The sequence below is a fragment of the Leopardus geoffroyi genome, chromosome C3 (assembly GCF_018350155.1).
Source record: "Leopardus geoffroyi isolate Oge1 chromosome C3, O.geoffroyi_Oge1_pat1.0, whole genome shotgun sequence".
NCBI classification, from domain to species: domain Eukaryota; kingdom Metazoa; phylum Chordata; class Mammalia; order Carnivora; family Felidae; genus Leopardus; species Leopardus geoffroyi.
In genome coordinates, this window is record NC_059338.1 from 69406995 (window position 1) to 69413989 (window position 6995).

At 39.6% G+C, this 6995-nt stretch overlaps 1 protein-coding gene and 1 long non-coding RNA gene across 5 annotated transcripts in view; one reads left to right on the plus strand and one right to left on the minus strand.

Moving 5' to 3' along the window:
• The window catches only part of LOC123585331 (ankyrin repeat domain-containing protein 26-like), a 184263-nt gene that overhangs the window by 31273 nt on the left and 145995 nt on the right, over positions 1 to 6995 (minus strand). The window lies entirely within an intron of this gene.
• On the plus strand, positions 5758 to 6618 carry LOC123585344. Its single transcript, XR_006706105.1, has 2 exons — positions 5758 to 5873; positions 6073 to 6618. It is a non-coding gene; the product is annotated as an uncharacterized LOC123585344 (long non-coding RNA).

The following is a 6995-nucleotide window of genomic DNA, read 5'->3' on the forward strand; positions in this document are numbered from 1 at the left end:
TTTTGGTACCAAGGTAAAGTACCCTCCTGTGAAACTCACTTTCCTGCTCAGAATTTAGTTTTCTCCATTACTTTTAAAATTTAACAGTAGACTGTGTATCATCATTTTATGTGTGTAATGGAAAGTTAGCCAGAACAAACCATTTAACAGATACAGGTCACGTTGAATTTTCTGTTTTGTTTTGTTTTGTTTTACTTTGGTAAACCCTACAGGTGGAGGCTGATAAAAGAATGGGCTGGAAAATATATAATGACCGTCAAATTATATTGGGAAAAGCTTTCCCATAATGGAGGAAATATGACATTTGGTTAAGGATAAGGATCCTTACTGTGATACTAACATGACTGATAATACTCATGCCTAAATGAAATTTTATTGGATCCAATTATCTATTGTAGGCTGCCCCCCGCCCCGGGCAGTTTTTATTTTGGTGAGATACAGGATTTTCCTTGGTCTCTATCTTTTGTTCTACATTTAGACTAAAATAATATTAGAAAATGTAGAAATTTAGATGTTTGCATTATTTCTCAACATTTACCTTACAAAGGTGTTCCCCTGTATTTTTAAATAACTCCATGAAGAGTAAGTTAAGATTGTGCATCTCCCTGAAGAATACGTATTTTGTTGAAAAGAGTAGCTCTATGAGCAGAGGCTCTTCATAGCCAAGTTGTCAAATTTCTCATTTCAGAAATCTTTCATATTCTAGCTTTTAAAAATATCCCCTCCTAGTCCTTGTGTCAGATTCTAAAATTTAAAGTTTCAGACATCCGATATTTATTTAAATATTCATTTCAAAGCCCCTAAATCATTATAAGCTACTGGAGGTTAGGAAACATACTTGTTTGACTCCTGGAGCTCCTGGAATAAAGTCTTGCTTGGAAGAAGCAATGTCATATTTTTTGAATGTGAATAAATGAGTAGGGAAATGGAATTCCATAGAATGGAATTTGAAAAGTAATGAAATATGCATGATTATCACAATTAAATATGTGAATTTAAAAAGTAAGGCTTCAGTTTATATTCCGTTTAGTGTTTAATACGTATAAACGCAAATGAATTATATTGAGGAAATCAGGAGTTACATATGTAAGAAGGTTGCCGTATATTTTTAGTATCCTCCCATTGTGAGCTTAGAATTGCAGAGAAAAACTCCTCAGCCTTTGTTTTTTCAACCCCATCTGTGTCCCATTATATGCATCCTTTGAAGGTTCCCATTTCTTCCTAGAATTCTCATTCCCAATTCTTTCTCCATAGTGAAAGTTGTTGTGTTAGGAACCTTTCTTTTTCTGTTCTTTTGTTAGTCTAGTAAGAATTTATAGCTTTTAGGAAGCGATAGATGCCAGTAATTGAACAATTTATTTTATAGTGAAAAAACTTAAATTCTTTATGACAGTATTTATAACCAGATAACTTAGAGTGATAAAAGTCAGTATTATTAGGGATATACCGTGAATCAAAACCTCTGTTTTACATATAGATTATATATGTACGTTTAAAAGGTTTAAAAGAGACTATTGTTCATAGTATATTCCCAATCCTACTTATGTACCTGTTGAAAAATGTGTGTTGTTTCCACTTACCTTATTTTGCTCACATTTTTCCTTTTCTTCCTTGTCTTGAGCTCATGCTTGATTGATTGGTCATGTCTTATTTTTTTTCCTTTTTTTTTTCTTCTCCCCCCATGCTTTTTAAGGTATTTTTTTTTAAAGTTTATTTATTTTGGAGAGACAGACAGAGTGCAAGTGGGGTAGAGGCAGAACAGAGGGAGACACAGAATCCAAATCAGGCTCCAGGCTCCGAGCTGTCAACTAAGAGCTCGATGTGGGGCTGAAACCCACAACCCGTGAGATCATGACTCATGAGTTGTAGGTGGATGCTGAACTGACTGTGCCACATACGTGTTCCCCGCACCAGGCTCTTTTTTAATGGTTTACCCCTACCCTAATTTGTCCTTGCAGAAACTATTTCTTTAGTGTCTGTTCTTTTAGTACATCACTTTCTGTCAACTCCATTGTCAACATATTGGTTATGGAATTCTACTGTCTGTGTGTGGTTTCCATCCAGGACTCATTGCCCCACAAGGTTTATCATTCTTGTTTTTCTCTTTCTTGGAAGGGGCTGAGCTAAATGTTTTTGAAATGTTTGCATTTCTCTTGGAAAGGGAGGGAGAGAGAGAAAGAATGAGCAAGTGCTCGTTGTTGTGATCTGACAATATGCAAGGTATGATCTCAGTCCTTTTATATTTGTGGAGGGCTGTTTTGTGACCCAGGATGTCACTTGGAGTCGTTGGAGAATGTTCTATGTGCACTTAAGAAGAATGTGCGTTCTACTGCTGTTGGATGAAAAGATCTCAATATATCGGTGTTGATATCCAGGTATATAAATGTATATATGAAGGCGAATATATATCTATGTATATCTGAATACATCTAGTCCAATGACACATTGGATCTGTGTTTCCTTACTGATTTTCTGCCTTGACGATCTGCCTGTTGCCACGCGTGGAGTCTTAAAGTCGTCTACAATCATGGTATTTGTATGTGTACATTTATTCATGTTTGTGATTCATCGATTCATATATGTGGGCGTTTCACTTTGGGGGCATAAACATTTGTAATTGTTAGCTCCTCTTGATGGATAGACCCCTTAATTGTGATAAAACGCCCTTCTGAATCTGTTACTACAGTGTTTGGTTTAAAATCTAGTCTGTCTGGTGGAAGTATGGCGACTCCAGCTTTCTTTTGACTTCTAGTAGCATGATAGGTGGTTCCCCATACCTTCACTTTGAATCTGGAGGTGTCCTGGGGCCTAAAATCAGTGTCTTGTTGACAGCATATAGATGGATCTTGTTCTTTGGTTTTGCTTTGTGTTTTATCCATTCTGATTCCCTGTGTCTTTTGATTGGGGCATTGAGTCCATTGACATTCAGAGTGATTAGTTAAAGATATGGATTTAGTGTCATTGTGTTATCTGAAGGTTTCATGCTTTTGGTGAGGCCTCTGGCCCTTTGTAGTCTCTGCTGCTTTCCACTCACAGAGTCGCCCCTTAGGATCTCCTGCAGGGCTGGTTTAGTGGTCATGAACTCCATTAGGTTTTGTTTGTCTGGGAAAGCCTTTCTCTCTCTTTCTATTCATATGACAGCCTTGCTGGGGAAAGGATTCTTCGCTGCATATGTTCCCATTCATAACATTGACAGTTTCCTACCTCTCCCTTCTGCCCTGACAAGTTTCTTTGGATAGGTCTGCTGCTACCCTTATGTGTCTTTCCTTGTAGATTAAGACCCGTTTGTCCCTAGCTGGTTTCAGAATTCTCTCTTTATCTTTGTATTTTTCCGGTTTCCCTATGACATGTTGTGGTGCTGACCTGGTTTTGTTGATTTGGAAGGGAATTCTCTGTGCCGCCAGGACTTGGATGCCTGTTTCCTTCCCCAGATGGGGGAAGTTCTCAGCTATAAGTTGTTCAAATAAACCTTCTGCCCTTTCTCTCACTCTTCTTCTTCTGGGACTCCTATTATGTGGCTAATATTTCATCTCACCGAATCAATTAGATCTCTAGTACCTGCCTCGTGGTCTAGTAATTTCCTTTCTTTCCTTTCTCTGCTTCATCTTTATCCATAATTTTATCTTCTGTTTCACCGACTCTGTCTGCTGCTTCTCCCATCCTTGCTGTCACTGCATCCAATTTATTTTGTATCTCCTTTACATTTTATTTTCAGCATTCATCGTGATGATTCCTTAGGTCCTTGATCTCTGGAGCAGTAGATTGTCTGCTGTCTTCTATGCTTGATTTCAAGCCCAGCTATGTGTCTTATGAGTGTTCTTCCAAAAACGTGCTCAGATATATTGTTTCTGTCTCTTTTGAGCACTTCTCTGGCTGTCCTTCGTCCTGGAATTTTTTTTGAGGAGAATTCTTCGATTTCGTCATTTTGGCCTGATTCCTGCCCTTTATGTATTTTAATAGCTTGGTCTGTGTCCCACACCTGCGAGTACTACTATATTAAAAAGGGGTCCTACACGGTCCAGGGCCTGGCAGTTGAACAAATGTTTTTGGAGTGTGTTGTGTGCACTCTTTTGGTGCATCTTTGGCTGCTTTTCTCGCTACTTGGAGTGGTGGCTTGGGCCTTCCACCAGGTGTGCTTTGATTTGTTTGTTGAAGTAATCCTGGAAAAGAGGAGAAGAGGGTGGTGAAGAATCCTTAGCCCAAACAAAGAGAGAAATGACAGGAGTGGAAAAAAAGACCAGGCAGTGACTCAAAGGAGCTATAGGGCTTAATCCAGAAAGAGAAGGAGGAAAAGGAAGAAGGAGATCTGGAAAAGTATAGAGAAAATGCCTGATCAAACAAACAATCAGAACAGAGGAACAAAGAGAAAAAATTATATATATAATTAGCTTTGACTGAAAATCAACTCGAGACTACTAGGCTGATTCCAACGGGAGAAGAGGAAAGAGGAGAGTAGAAAGACAAAAAAGGGAAAAAGAGGAGAAAGGGACAGAAAAGGAAAGAAAAGATGGGCGCCTGGGCGGCTCATTTGATGAAGCATCCGACTCTTGAATTTGGCTCAGGTCATGTTGTCGCTGTTGGTGGGTTCGAAACCCCCATCAGGCTCTGCAGTGAGAGCATTGATCCTGCTCGGATTCTCTCTCTCTCTCTCTCTCCCTCTCTCTGCACCTCTCGTGCTTGATCACTCACTCTCTCTCTCTCAAAATAAAGAAATAAACATTAAAAAAGAAAAGAAAAGAAAAGACAAAAGAATAATAACTCAAATGAAAACAAACAAACAAACAAACAAACAAACACACAAACTCCGATAGAAAACCGGAGGAGAGTTGTCTATTGGTGCCTGGGACTGGTGGCTGTGCTGGTCTAGACGAGGGGCTGTCTGGTCCCATCAGTGTCAGTCTCACTCCCGTAGAGAAGCAGTTACCAGGCACAGAGAGGCAGGGTTTGGTGTAATGGGCCTGCCTCCACTGAGGCTCACTGTCCGTTCCCTGAAGCCCCACGATGTTGGTCATGGGGAGAGAAATGGCGACATCCCAATCTCTCCTGCCCACACGAGGTGTCTCAAAACTCACTGTTTAGCTCAGAGAGAGTGTACTTTGCCTGAGGTCATGAAACCAACTAGATGCAGACCAGGAATACACTTGTGGTCTTACCAAGCCTAGAGTTCTATGCCAGTTACTTCCTCATAGTCAGGAAACATATGTGTATTTTAAGTATAACTCAGAGAAAATGAATACATAAAACTTTGTCATGTGGCTCAATAATGTTTTAGGTATGAGGCCCACAATAGTAGCTCTCTAACTAAATTACAAATTTTAAAGTCATGAATAAAAATAAAGGAACAGAAATTATGTTAACTCCTTTTAGTAGCAGTCGATTTTTAAGTGCAACTTTTTTAAACCACAGGACAGAGAACTTGGAAGAGAAAATCTTTAGGTAAAGCAAGCAAGCTGAAACTGAGGAAATTCTTCCTGAAAGCATTATTTATTCCTTCCAAAGAAAATTTGGTTTATCAAAATCAATCAACAAATGAGCGAACCATGGTGTGGTTATTTATAGCAAAATTTAAAACCCAACACAGATTTCTCTTTCCCATCTAGCATGCTTCTGTATAACCTCTCATCATTAGTTGGTATGTACAAAAGACAGAATTCACTTTATTTATAATTTAAATCCAGTTGGAAATTATAGGTGAACCTTCACTTCTCACATGTGGACTTATCTCTCTCTCCCTCCCGACGGGAAGAGAGACTTACCTAATGGGTGAATTTGGGAGAAGGAGCTAAGCAGTGCTTACGTGTTTCTGAATCTCCTCTTTGAAAAGATGTGCCTGCCCACAGTAACATGAATTTGGGTCTGCTCTCAGCTCTGTGGTAAGCACCCGGCCCCCGGGGTGGGGGTCAAGCATTTGTTTCCTCAATATACAACTGTGTGGGGAAGTGCCCAATTTAGGAGGAAGCCCAAAGTGGCTAACATAACCTAAATCATATCCTCCAATTTGTTAGTGTGTATTAGTAATAAAGCTACTAAGTTTCTCTCCATCTCCCTGTCTCCTCTGTGTTCTGAATTTAGAACGAGAAGAGCAGGGTTACTTGCCGCCTACCCAGTGTCACCTGTCACAGCTCCACCGAGAAAAATGACTAGACAGCACTTACAGAAACATTCTCTTCTTCCTTGACTTCATAACTAACGTACATTGTTCAAAAGCAACGCCCACTCGAAAGAGAGAAAAAGTTGAAAGGAACCATTTTAGGAACAAACATAGAAAGTCAGACAAACTGAGGACACAGAGGAGTACATTCCAAATGAAAGAACATGACAAAACCTAAGAAAAAAAAAACTAAGTGAAACAGAGATAAGTAATGTACCTCATAAAGAGTTCAAGGTAACGGTCATAAAGATGCTCAGTGAACTTGGGAGAAGAATGAATGGATCCAGTGATAACATCAACAAAGAGATAGAAAATATGAAAAAGAACCAATCAGAGCTGAAGGATACAATAACAGAAATGACAAATACACTAGAGGGAATCAACAGCAGATAAGAAGATGCAGAAGAACAGATCAACAATTTGCAAGACAGGGTAGTAGAAATCATCCAAGCTGAAAAACAAAAAGAGAAAAGAATTTTAAAAATGAGGCTAGGTTAAGGGACCTGTGGGACAACATCCAGTGTAATAATACTTGCATTCAAGGGGTTCCAGAAAAAGAAAGGAGAAAGGGGCAAAAAACTCATCTGAAGAAATAAAAGCTTCATTTTAAAAATTCAAATATTTGGGGCGCCTGGGTGGCACAGTCGGTTAAGCGTCCGACTTCAGCCAGGTCACGATCTCGCAGTCCGTGAGTTCGAGCCCCGCGTCAGGCTCTGGGCTGAGGGCTCAGAGCCTGGAGCCTGTTTCCGATTCTGTGTCTCCCTCTCTCTCTGCCCCTCCCCCGTTCATGCTCTGTCTCTCTCTGTCCCAAAAATGAATAAACGTTGAAAAAAAAAATTTTAAA